The sequence below is a fragment of the Phasianus colchicus genome, chromosome 10 (assembly GCF_987193195.1).
Source record: "Phasianus colchicus chromosome 10, bPhaCol1.hap1.1, whole genome shotgun sequence".
Taxonomy (NCBI): Eukaryota; Metazoa; Chordata; class Aves; order Galliformes; family Phasianidae; genus Phasianus; species Phasianus colchicus.
The window spans coordinates 13095099-13109282 of NC_143445.1; the positions used below are offsets into that span (position 1 = coordinate 13095099).

Consider the following 14184-nt stretch of genomic DNA (forward strand, 5'->3'; position numbering starts at 1 on the left):
TCTTCATCTAATGTTAATTGCTGAAGGGAAAAAAATAGCTGTATTTCATGATGGTGATATTTCTGGTTTTACTTTTGCTTTCTTTGGAAGCATGGGTTACAACAACACTACCAAAGCTAACCAGACCAGGGAATGGGCTAAAGCTGATGCATCTCCCACCTCTGCGTATTCATAGACTTCCCCAGAGATACTGGGCCTCCAGCTGATATCATCCATCCCTCCTGCACAAGCACAGGCTGTAATGCCCAGCTGCCTTTGTATAACTCTGAGCCTTCCTTGCAAGGGTAGATGGGATATGTGGTGAGACTCCATTCTATTCACACCGTCAAGCATTTACAGATATGCAACTGTGGGTCTAAGTTTCCTACACAGCATTCCGGTGGATCTGTGCTATGAAATTCATTGATGGAAGCCATGAAAATGCATGACCATGCAACTGAAACAAGCAACAGTACTGCTACCAAGTGTCAGCACAGGAAGTGATGTTTCTCCAATCAAACTATGACATAATGCTTTCCTACCTACAGAAACCTCCAGGAAAACTAAGAGTTAAATTCTTCTCAGAATTCATCTGCATAATAGAATATAATAAGATAGAGAGACTTAGAGCAAGAGGTACTTGAGATCTCAGTGCAGTGTCCTTTTCGTGCCCAAGCTGGAGAAACCATCTCCCCTATGGCCATTTTTAGCATACAATTAAATAACTGCATATAACTTCTTGTAGTATCACAGATCTCCTTAACAGCTGTTCAGGTAGAGCTGTGAATTGAGCCATACGGACAGCGTACCAGAAGGTAGTGTTGAAAAGACAGACTTCAGGAACAGAATAATTTAAGACAGATTATGCACAGAATTCCCAAATTCAATTTGTCAGGAAGCATATGATTCATTAAAACATTCTTGAGGCAGTACCAAGAGTGACATGATAGTTAAAGCTTTAGATCAGACACAATAATTAAAAGTACAGACCAATGAACTTGGCTAAAAGCTTGGATGCAGAAGATTAATTTATGTTCCTAATACAAATACAAGCTTTCTTTGTTCTAAGAATAGTCTCTGTCAGTAGTAGGGATTCATGTTCATTTCCTTCCCTTTCTGTATTGAAGAGACAGGTGACAGCTTGGACTGCTCTCCTACCTTACACCCTGCACCACAGAGCTCAAGTCTTCACGGGACAGCTAAGTGCCACTGAGATATAAATAGCATCTCTTACAATAACTCTATAATTAAAACACATATGTTTATGCACAAGCATGCTTCCTGAAACTAGGGACTAAAAAAGTCCACTTCATTATCTCATTTACAGTTCTTTCCTATACACCAAAAAATTTACTAGTTATTCCCAGAGGACTTTTCAAAATTGATTTAACAGCAGAGTACTCTTGGGAACTCTTAGGAGAATTCACTAAATAATTCATGGAATATTTACTTTGATAAGTACGAGTGCTTCATACTTACATTCTCCATCAGATGTTTTCAGATAAAATTCTCAAGCACAGCATCTATTCATCTGTCTTCATTTATTTATTATCCCAGGGTGGATATTGTCCTGGTTTGAGTTGGGATAGAGTTACTTTCCTTCCTAGCAGCTGGTAAGGTGCTGTGCTTTGAATCTGGGATGAGGCTAATGTTGATAACACACTGATGTTTCAGTCACTGCTGAGCAGCGCTTGCATGAAGTCAAGGAATTTTGGCTTCTCACACTGCCCTATCAGAGAGAAGGCTGTGGGTGCACAAGGAGGGGATTCCTGTCAGAATCAGAACAGCTGGACCAAACAAGTCAAGATGTCCCACACCATATAGCATCATGTTTAACAATAAAACTGGATGAGTTGGTTGAGGGCTTCCATTCGCCAGGGACTGGCTGGGCATCGGTCAGCAAGTGGTGAGCAATTGGATCTTGCATCACTTGTTTTATTTTTTTTTTTTCCACTTCTTTCCTTATTAAACTATCTGTATTTCAATCTACACTTTTTATCTACAATCTACAATCTTACATTTCTCTTTTCAGTCCATCCCTACAATATGGAAGGGAGGCGAGAAAACGGTTGTGTGGTGCTGAGCTGTCTGCCAGGTTAAGTCACAACACATATTCAGCCACATTATCTTGAATTACGGTATGCACACACACAGCTTATAACTTTCAGTCTGAAATTTACTGTTTCTACACAAGTTTCAAAGTAGGGAAAGTTATCAACATTCAGTTTGAATCAACTTTTCCAGTCAAAGGTAAGCTGTGTTGATGAAATGCTTAAGCAAAAAGAGGGGTGAATGGAAGCTGCAAAGACAATTCTAATTCTCTTGAGTGATGCCATAAAGGTATGAGAACACTAGATGGCAATAACAACTGCACATGCATCATTCCATTCAAATGTACTTGTCTTAAAATAGCCTTTTTTTTTTTTTTTTTTTAACACTGCACCATGCACCACTGCTTAAAAAAAAGTAAAACACAAACAACAAAACTAAAACAGATATAGGTTAGAGTAGGTTTTGTTTTCCTATTTTCTCCTTTAAACCAACCAGACTTCCTAAAGAATCAGTTTCCAACTCAGTTTCTATAGTGTTTTACAGCAAACTGCCTCAGTGTGGATCAAGCTGGTGTCTTTGTTGTAGGGCCTGGAAGTTTATGTACAAGAGAAGGAGGAAAGGGCAGAAATGACAGCACACTGCTGCAGTGATCTCATTCCTACTTAAGTACTTGTTTTAACTTCTGGCACATAAAACAACTGCTTAGAATACACAGCTATCACAAAGCAATCATATGCACTTGTGAGGATGTTGGCCCAGAAATGCATTAGTTAACTAAATCAGGCAATGCAAAAATCATCTTAAACATCAGGAAGCAAAGATCATTTTGGAAGTGGGATTAAAAACAAAGAATAATTCAAAGAGACAGAGCGAATGACTAAACTCCACTATCAGACCATAAGCATCAGGAAAACCAGGAGATTCCCTAGATGGACTTTTCCCTTTCGGAACAGGGACTTAAGGACACCGACACTTCCATGAGTACGGCAGTAAGGGAGAAATCCAAAGAAAGAGCGCTGACCGAAACCCGGCCCCCGGAGCTGCAAACGGTCGCCAGGTGCGCGGCGCGCGTCCCGCCCCGACAGCGCAGTGCAGGAGCGGCCCCGCAGCGCCCCCTGCCGGCCGCACCGCGCACAGCAGGCGCCGCTCCGGGTTTGCTCGGCAGCGCCCCGCGTTCTGCCCTCGTGTCCTTGCAGTGCGCACTTCTGACAGGTGTTCAGATCGAAAACTCCCCGAGGGCTTAGGAATCCATCCATGTAACAAGAGAAATGAAAATAAGTGCAAACAGTACCAACTTTTACTTCCCCCCTTTTTATGAAATCTCAAGAACTAATTCTTCGATTTAAAAAGGTTTTTAGCTGTTCCCTAGCCCCTGTAAAGCAAAGGACGGTTTATTCATTCAAGTTGTGATTAAAGAAAACCATCTCCTACAGTGATTAAATGCATATATGAACTCCTACTGAAAGAACCATCCATTTAAATATAAGTGTATGTGCTTTCTTAGAGTGAGACATCACCCTCAGTTACCATGCACTGGATTTCTGTCACTGACTTTTAGAAAACCTGGGAGCTTAGAACAGCTCAGGATTTCCGAGGCAGACACCTTCCCTCATCACTCCTGCACAGCAGTGCAGAGCCCGTATGCTGTGGCAGGGAAGGAGAGATGTTTTAGTGGTAATAAAAAAAAAACTTACTCTGAGTTAATGGATGAAATTGGATGATTTTTTTGCTCACAAATTGCTCTTTTCATCATGGAAAAAAATGGATTTTTTTAATTCGTTTCCTTCCTTCATACCACTCAAAAGAAAGGAATACAGGTCTGCAGTGGAAGAAGAACATTTGTATTGAAGTCCCTAAAACAAAAGGTTTCACAATCCATCAGTAACAAAATGAAGAAATCAGCACAGCAATATTCGGGTGGCTGTTTTGACAGCGTTTTGAGATACGCCTGTCTGATGTAAATCTAGAAAAAGAGTAAGTGGAAACAAGTAAACCCTACAGAAATAAAGATACCCTCAAGTAAATAAACATACAAACATGTCACACAATGCTGAATCAGTTACATATGTCTGTTGTCTACATGTGTTAGATCTACAAATCTCGTCTGAGATGTCTGTCTGCAGTGCCATACACCAAGTTCACAGCTGTCACATGGAGAACACTGGTCCCATCAGGCACAAGAGCTGCCACATCTATAAGGGGCCCAGGGCTGTACCCAGCTGGCAGGGAATGGACGGTTGCAGCTGACAGAGGACTGGGGCAGTAGTGCTGAGTTTCCTCCTTACTGTGACTCAGTGTATCCAGATCCAAGCAGTCATTTGACAAGGAAAACAGTGCTTTTTGCTAACTCATTGTAGATCTAAAAGTCAGATGGGATCATCATAATGAAAACATAGTTAACAATCCTTATATTGTAGCACAGGAAACCAGCTCTCCTTCCTTACCTGTAGGCACTGCAGTCTGAAAGGGGTTATAGAGCAACGTATTTAAGTACAGGACAAGAAGGAAAAGAAGAGTTCTCAGCAGGCACACGTGGAACAGCTCCACCACTGAAGAGCTTTCTCATATGCTACCATGTAAGAATTTTCAGAAACAAGCACACAGAAATAAGACAATCGATATCTATATTCCTTGTGTGTGATACCTATTAAACAGATCAGGAAAGAAAAAAAGGGAAATGGTGTCCTTGTTGAAGTAAAAAATTTGACAGCAAGAGGAACTGCAATTTCCTCAGTTCCTACACTGTGTTCACATCTCTGACAGAAAATGTAAGTATTCTATATCTCCTATTTGTTCACAAAGCACCTTCACTTCACCATTCTTGCTTTCTCCAAAAGGTAAAGTTGCTGAGAAAAAGCAAACAGATCTTGTGCTGACCAGAGGCAGGAATTCTCTCACTAAACCACCCCACTGAGGCGTCTCTCTTCTTCTCAGTGCCTCTCCTTGGAAGTCAGCAAATCAGGTGAGACAAGACAGCTTGTGAAGTGGTACAAACCAGAGCCAGAATCACGCAATGCTTCTGCTATTATAAAAAAAATTATTTTTTGGTTTTGGAATCTTGGGGGAAAAAAAACAACTAAATGTTTCAGTGGGGAGGGCTGTCTTGATATATCATTCATAGGCTATCTTTGGGGATATCTATAGGCTATCTGAAACTATGCTGCTGGGGAATGGGTGGGGATAATCCCAGAAAGAGACTGACAATTCAGCCTTTACTATATATTTCTGATTTCTCAGTTATCTGTAGCAGATCCAAACCTGCAGCATTAACATCACCTTACATGCTCTGGCCTGGGAATCATATATATCAGTATTACCTAAGCACAGAAAATGGCTCCAGGTTAAAGCCTCCCTCAATCACAAAGCAGTTAAAACCCTCAGAGAGCGAAGCAGCGCTGATCAGCAGGCACTGCTGGCACACACAATGGCACTGAGACCAGAGCGTGCACCTCGCTATCTGTCAGCCACCCCTTTCCTGCATCAGACTAAAGAGACCCACTGAAGTCAATGAAAAGGTTTCCATGGAAATCAATGAGGTCTCAGTAAGGCTGTAAAAGATGCATCATTAATTTTTTCAGCCTCGCTTTCACACACATCCATTCCCTCTCTAATATCAGTTCTTATACTATTTATATAACTCAGGATCTAATCAAGACATGTACTCCTACTTGCTGGGAGCTGAAAAGATCATGCTGATTTGTTTCTTCTCTTTTAATATTTAGGAGGTACTCAGTTACGCTGGGGACACGGGCTCCATGAAGGCCTGTACAGAGGTGTCCAGAAGAACTTTGGCTATCTATACAAAGGAACTTTTATGTCTAAAGACCTATTACACCATTTCTGAAGCAAAAACTGCTTAAAACCTAGCTCGGTAGAATTGAAATATTGCAGTCACCACGTTATTAATGCCTGGAGTAGGAACTAATTTTTTGCTGGCTAACATAAATTTCATGGAAAAAAAAGCCTCAGCAAGCAGCTGCCATCTAACCATTATATAATTAAAAGCCTATTTTTAATTTCCTCTCTTATGTCATATTGCATTGTAAAAAAAAAAAAAACCAAAGAAACCAGTAAGCACCCACACAGATGTCCTTAAAATTATTCGTTCTTTGCTTCTGATATTTTTTTAAAACTCAGTTGCTACTATACATGAAAATGTACAGAAGCACAGATATTAATAACTGCAGAAGCTGTGAGATGCTAATGGCATTGTATTTCATAAGACTAAAACATGGGCAGAGTGTATTACTATTGTGAAGTACAGCGTAAACTACAAGAAAAGATTTTAAATTATTTACCTTTCTACTTCAGCACAAATGTCCCATAGCCAATTATCATGAGATATTGCCTAGAAATTAACCAGTCATCTTGTGTTTCTATCTCCAGATTTACAATTAGTAATGCTATTAATGTGGATCCTGTACTTAGCATCACTAATTACATCGCTATGAACTAATGGTGTTAAAAATAGCAATAGCCATCAACTACCAATTAATGCTTAATGAGAGCATATAAACTCTGGCATTGTAATGAATTTCCAAATTATTGTTTCTTGTGTGTCTCTTGAAATCATACAAAAATGGATGTAGCCATGAACTAAGGCAGTCACTAAAAGCACATTTATCACAAATTTTGAATCCAAAAGGGGAACAAGAAAAATAGGAAACGTTTTAGGATTAGTCTACACCTTCCAGGCATTAAACAGTTAAACAAATATATTTTTAAAGGTAATCTCTCAAAATTTGACAGGTGAGAAAGATAGTGGGCACTGAATTGTTTAACTGTTGACTGTTTTGAACACAGCAGGACAAGAGCCTAATGTGTGGGAAGGACTGTGAGCACTGTAAACAGCATTCATAAACTGTTTGTGTATTGAGCTGTTGCAGTGCAGAGTAACACCCGCTTTTTCCCCCATTCAAACAATGTTTTCTTCCTCTGAAGGCTGTGATATACGTGCCAGAAGTCACCTGCATAATGAGAGATAGCTGATGCTGTTTACCCCAGCAACTTCCAAGAGCAGAGGCCAGGATGTGCAAAAAATCCTTTGGTGGAAGGAAGTAGAGGGCTGCCACAAGTCTGATCTCTGAGAACTAACATAAGGCCAGATGCAGCCATTGCTAACACGTAAAGGCAGGGAGAACAAAAGGAAATAGCAGGTAGGAACAAGCATTACTGAAAGCAAGTTGGGCATTCTAGTGCTATCAACTCAGTTGACTTTCCCACTTTCAAAACGGAGGGAAGGCTGAAAGTGGAATGTTATGTGAGAAAGGTAAGATGTATCTCAGTCCAGATAACTTATACTGCAGGCTTTACATTGCAGTTTTGACTGTCAGAAGAGATCCTTCTTCAGCAGGACAAACTAAACCAAAGTAACTCTGAGACCACTGTCCAAGCTGTTTGACTAACTGCAGTTACAGTGAAGCATTAGCATTGCAAACAACAGGTAAGAAAACACATTCTGCTAAAACAGTGAAGATCGTCTGTCTAGGAAGCAGCCAGCTGGACAAAACCCCTGCAATGAAAGACAACCCTTGGGGCCAAATTCCTGCTGCACCTGTCATCCTTCATGCAGCTTCTGAGAGCCAGGAGGGTGAGATGTGTCTCAGAACAGTGACTACAATGAAGAGCAGAGGGAGCACAGAATTAAACTGCTTTCCTGTCCCCAAAAATATGAATAAGCAAGGGATAAAGGAGGGGAAGAACAGACGTGCTGCAGTCATAGCCAACCTGCTCTGCCCCAATCTGTTTCCTGGGAGCAGAAGTCCAGACATAAGGTGTATGGGCAACGGGTGGTATCCAGGCATCTGGGGACAACACAACTGAGTTGTCCCACACCCTGCCATGGTAAACACAACTTGGGGATGCCATGAGCAGCCCTTCCCCTCGTGGAGCAGGCAAAGCCATCAACACACCTCCACACGATGAGTGCACAAAGCTGGGACAGCCCAGGTGACATGCCCTGTGCTTTGCCCTCACCAGCAGCCTGGAGACACTACTCTGAGAGCACGTTGTTCTCAGTGCAACACTTTTCACCTTTGCTCATCAAGCTCTGTGCACAGCTTTGATCAGAAATAAATCCCAGAAATTCCTGATATCTCCCTACCCGTGCATGTCATGAACACATGCTGGGACAATTGAAAAGACAGCAGTTAACACTGGGAATAAGCTCCATGTTTCCTATGCTGTTCTTTGCAAGAAACAAGAGACGAGACAATTCCATGAGGAAGGCATTACTCATTGCTTACATTCTTGGCTTATCTATGACAAAGTTAAGTAATGGAAGATACCCTAACACAGAGTTACATGGGAAATGGATTTTTCCCACCTTAAGTTTCAATTTTATTCTCCCCCCAGATGTTTTCTCCCTGCATAATGGGTCTTCACGGTGCTTTTCCTGAAGAAACAGATGTGCCACCTCAGCAAAGGAGGTGGGGGGAGACGAGAAAAGCTGAAGACAGGTATTCCCCAAGGAGGCTGCTCTGTCTGCAGAGTGCCAAGGGAACAGCACAGCCACCTTACCATATTGTAACTCAGACTCAGACCATGCTAGACCTGAGGAAACCCTTGCAAAGGAAGCCTAAGATAGCTTTTGCTGTGCACTAAACAAGAAATATCCAAACAGCTCTAATTTGAAAAGCTTACCTTCCAAAAACCATTCCACATTTCTCATACTGGAAAGAAAGCAGATCAGCACACATAGGAAAACATTAGAATTTATATTGCCTTCTTGGGAGAAAAAGCATCTTGATTTCAACATATATATACACATGTGTGTGTGTATATATATATATGAATATATAAATATACACACACACACACATATATATAGTCTTCTGTTTTGCTTTCCTTTTAACTGTATATTTAAGTCCAAAAGATTAGGTGTTTGTAAAGCCATTTGTTTCTTTGGATTGTCTTGTACAGAGGCCTCTTACAAAATTCACAGCTAATACTTTGAATCAGCTGTTACATCCATCTCTTCTAGGTTCCTTACCAACAAGGCACTGTCTCAACTAATGTATTCAAATTATCCTAATACACCTTTGAACATTACATCATTACAATAGGAGTTTTTACGCTCCCCTTCAAGTGTTTACTGTGTATAGCCATAAACAGTTCACAAAAGTAAGAAAGATTCCCTATTTTATCATCGTCTTTGTATTCTCTCACTATCAACATAGCAAACTCTGGAGCACAAGAGGTAACCTATTACTAGAGCAAAAAAGCAAAATGAATTTTAATACTCTAGAATAACTATGGATCAGAGTTGAAATGTTTTCATACACCTAAACTCTTGAAAAGTTCTTGAGCTAGACCAATCCTACTGAACTAACATCTACCTGCTTCAATTACTTTTCTGAAAATATGCACCTATGACATCTCTGCAATGGAAATTTAAATGCACTTGTCCAATGTGTTTTGTCATACAGGATCCTTCAATTTTCTGCACATCTAAAGATGCAGCCATAACAACAAAGTTGGGCACCGCAATCAACTATGAACGTTCAGACAAACCCACAGCATCTGTCTCCTTTTGCCAAAAGCATCAATCTATTGTGCCTCCATGGTGGGAAAACAGGCTCTATCTGATGTATTACAAAGGATTCAGAGCAGAACTGATAGTATACAGCTGGGATATTCTGGGAACACATGTTGGGAACACATGCTGAGATTCTGGGAACAGCAGGGAACACACGTGTAGACTGACAACCGCTGTAGTCAGTCTATATGGTTCAGAGAAAATACTCAAAGCAAGAGTTGCCTAACTAAATACAGATCCAGCCCCTGTGTGCATGCAGTATTCACTGCTGGGCACCGTGTTATATATCATGTCTCTGTCTCCAAGATCAAATCATTAATTCTGAAAATTAGCCACCCTTTTAAAGTATTTGAAAAGTACTTTAGAGCTCAAGTACCAAGATCTCTAGCCTTGTTCTTGGAAGAAAATGTGTGTATTTTTCATTCTCCCTCCATGTATTTTCATTCACAGGGGAATATTTTTTAATTCAAATACATTAAATTTCTCTTTGCTTCTTTCAGTCTTTTTACTTCAGAGACCTATTTTGTGTTCTTTTTCTGCTTCCCCACTCGCAATCCAATTTCGGTTTAGAGTCAGATGCATTTAAAGTTTGTTGTTTGTTTGTTTTAAAGCATTTCAGACAGGATTGTCTCAACTCTATCCTACTCTGGTGAGAATTCCAACCATTAAGTATTTCAAATTTCAGTTTTACTTTTTCATAAGCACAAACTCATAGCATAAAAATTAACTACCAACAGTCCAATCTGCACAGTAGGTTCTCCCAGAACATAAAACATGGAAGTATGCAGAAAAAAAATTCATTAGAAATATATATATAAAAAAATTGAATGATTATTAGCAGATATGAACAGCTGCTCATCCTCACTACCACAGACGGATTAAAGATATTTTCTTAAATATCTTGTTCAGCAAAGACATGGCAAACATTTACAGTGGAAGATACTACTCAGCGCACACACAGCAAGCAGCAGTCTCTCAGTACAGTTGTCAGCCTCATTACTGCCTGCTAGAGATACGCATCCATTAGACTGCATCTCAGAATGGGTAATGCATTTATCCCAATTTTACTTAATGAGTAAGGTCTTCTGAAGAGTATCAGAGCCCAAAAATTTGAATTTATGAGAAGCTGAATTTACAGTTAACCCTAAAGTTCAGGCAGTGCACGTACAGATGCGTGAATTCAGATGCTCAGCCCACATATCCAGATCTCAAACTCTGCACTTGCATCTCTGTCTCTCTTGGTTTTCTACAGCATAAGCACAAGAACACTATTGAAGTAAATATTTATTCATTCCTCAATTCAGCTACATGAGAAAGTAATCACAGGGTGCTACGGGATGTTGGAACTAACACAAGGTGGTGCTCTCTTCTTACCAAACAAAAAAGCTTTAAGCCTGGTTCACCCCCGAAAGGAAAAGGTCAGGCTTCCCTGAAACTGACCACTTTTCAGAGGCAGTAGTTTTAGAAGAACCAGAATTTCAGTATCAGTCATTTGAATAAGCACTGAAGCCCCCCCCCCCTTTTTTTTTTTTCAATTTCCCCAAAGTTATTTTACTGAACAAACTCCCTCACTGCATTTATCAAGTCTCCTGCCATAGCTCTGTCTCTAGATCTCTCATTCCATCATCTAATCTCTCTCTAGCTGTTTCTGATATCATTTTCCCTCCCTCCCACCATCTGCATGTCATCAGGACCGAGATCTTTGGCTGGAAGGGGACACCCAAGCTCATTTATCTGAGACTGTGTCAGGGTGTGAGCACATGAAAATCTGTTTCTTAGATTTATATCAAGCGGTAACTGAGGATTCCTCAGTGCACTCAGCTTCCATCCGCAAGAACCTAAAAATTAGATTCAACTCCAAGTTTGGTCCCCTATTAAAGACCTAACCAGCTTGTTTCATACTGGTATTACTGGTAGTTGCATGCCAGAACTACAGTTTTTGCCATTTCTTTACCTTAAGAAATCATTGGTAGGCCTTCATTGCCAGATTTTCTAAATCAGCCCCCAAAATAACACTCATAATACTGTCCATGATAACTAGTGCACATGTAGCACTTCCAGATGAGAAAGGAAAAAATGGTAATCCTACTTGCTTATTGAAAAAGTTTTTCTTTTAGATGAAGAGAAATACCCAGAACCATTTCAATCACACATTTCTGCTGTATTTTTAATTTTCTAAGGTTATGTATTTACACAACTAATACAGCAACACCAGCAACATCTCAGTGACAGTGATTAGCCACTGAGAGCACACCAGTATTTCTTGTGTTTAAAGTGCAGCTCAGACATATAGAAACTTAAGCATTGCCTTGGAGTGAGCAGTCACAGTCCTTCAGCTCATTACATGCAAAATCATGGGTGCAAAAACCTGCCCCCAGTCTCTTACAGGCTGATGTGACCTTTGTACGCACACTGGCCACTTGTAGATACCTCTCAGCAATGCATGCTACTACAGACTAAAGAGGCACACCTTGTTGCCTACAAGGTCAATGCATCTAATCTCTCACACAGATACCAGTGGTGGAAATTTCCTACTGAAAACTGGATTCTTGCCCTTTATAAAAGCGTATGCTACCAAGAAGCTGACTGCTTTTTCAATCACGTTAGTAAATTCCACAACAAATTAGAGAGTGGAAGTCTCAAAGCACAAAATGAGCAAGATGAGTATTTCTCATTTCTCCTTTAAAATTGAATTGCATCACAAGAATAGTAAGCATATGATAAATTAGATAACTTTTACAGACCTGTGCTACATAAACATCTCTTTAATCAGATTACTCTGGTGCCACAGGATTGTGCCATGTTTTATTTCCTCAAAGAACACACTGTTCGGTTACTATAGCATTTCTATATCTGGATTAATTAGAAACGGAAATGTAGATACAATTAAGTTTGAAATTAAACACACTTCGTAGCAGTGAAGATAATCACTACTTTAGAATGATCTGGCTGCTTCAACCTGTGAAGTATCAAGCTATTCTCTCAATTAATTGGAACAGTACTGTGTGTTCTTGGAGCCAGCTAACCATGGGGCGCTGTACAGAATATCTATGGACATATCAGTTTTCTGACCTGTACTATTTGATGATAAGAATAATTAATGTTCTTACACAATTACTCATGTCAAGCATAGTACTTACACTTTTAAATGACTTTGGTTGATTGCATCTCATATTCTAGCTGCTGTTCGTTCACACTTCCTGCTCTATTCAGCCAGCACTTCCTGAAGCATCACTGAATCCAGGAAAATAAGTGAACCAGAGAAGAAATTATCAGCTGTAACTTCCATAAAGAGGGGTCTGCACAAATAGGAAGTTATCTCAAAACAGGGAAAAGATGTTAGCCTCCCCAGCCCTAACTCTTATTGAAAGAGAATGAAGAGTTCACGTGTAAAAAATCAGGAAGGTGCAAGATCATAGTGAGAAGGGTACTATTAAGGTAATTCTGTGCTTGCTAATAGCAATTCATTTATCAAGAGAAAGACAGCAGAGTAAGCTTTACAATTCAGTCTAGCAAGGGGATGCAACAACAAGGTGATGTTCTTTGGATTACAGTTCTAAGAACATTGTTAGCTACAGGCCATTGGGAAATACAGAACGATAAGAGCCAAGAACAGTTCTTCCTGCACTGACCTGGAGATCATCTTGGTTCCGTAGATTAAGAACAGAAATCTCTAAATGTGCATTATTTTATCGGAAGAGCTGAACAGGGGAGGAAAAAGGGGAGAGTGAAAAATATTATGAATAAAATTTAAACAAACTCTCTATCTAGAGTTTTTAATCTACAATTTTAGGTAGCTCAGGCTTTCAAATCTGATTTTCACACTTTAAAGCATCCACTGTACATGTGAATAAAATAAACAAATAATAAAGACAATGGAAAATTATCCAAACAGCATAATTAGAACACTACGATCTTCTTATTGCCAAGCCCTTGGCTTTAACTGCTGGACCACATGGTTACATCCTAATTAATGGAGAAATGCAATGCTATAAAAATTTCCAAATCTTCTTTTCTTTTTTTTTTTAAACCTGAGATGGAGATTTCCAGTATCGAGCAATTATAAGTGTCTTAATCCACCTCTTACAAAGCTAAGCATGCAGCAAGAGCCTTTTGCAAGTCTTGCTTTTAGGCTTCATTGCTTTTATTTTCATTTTTTTCTTAACTTCCATTAATAAGTTTTTCATATTTTGCAATCTTAGTCACAAACCAGCTTCACTGAGAACAAGAAAAGACTGTTCTTCTACAAAACTACAGCATAAACGAAGCAGAGACTTTCACAAGCCTAAGACAGCCACACACCAGTGCTTCTGTATGCACTGGGTACATAAACAATCTTGGGAACCCGCACAGTGAAGAATCCTATGCCATATTCCGCAAGAGATGTTCAACTTTTTTCTGTAAACGTAATTACAGAAGTAATATTGATAGGCAAAGAGAATTAAAGTGTCCTCTTAGGAGTTAGATCTGATGGTCCTTACAAGTCCCTTTTAACTCAAGATATTCTGTTCCTGCCACCATAGAATTATTTGCACAAAACCCACGATGCAAGACCACCACCTTCTGCACCCTTATTCTGTTAAACAGTAACCTACTTGCAAGTGCTCGTAGAACGT

General features: G+C 39.9%; 1 long non-coding RNA gene across 7 annotated transcripts in view; it reads right to left on the reverse strand.

Annotated features, from left to right (window-relative positions):
- The window catches only part of LOC116230821 (uncharacterized), a 183032-nt gene that overhangs the window by 73385 nt on the left and 95463 nt on the right, over positions 1–14184 (reverse strand). For 4 of the 7 annotated variants that reach the window (XR_016469642.1, XR_004167308.2, XR_016469645.1 and 1 more), the window contains exons 2-3: positions 13201–13269; positions 12709–12802 (exon numbers count right to left, since the gene is read on the reverse strand). The exons of 2 other annotated variants lie outside the window; for them this stretch is intronic. This is a non-coding gene — a long non-coding RNA (uncharacterized LOC116230821). Of the gene's footprint in view, positions 1–1458; positions 1523–12708; positions 12803–13200; positions 13270–14184 lie in introns of those variants that run through there. One more of the 7 variants, XR_016469644.1, reaches the window with a different exon arrangement.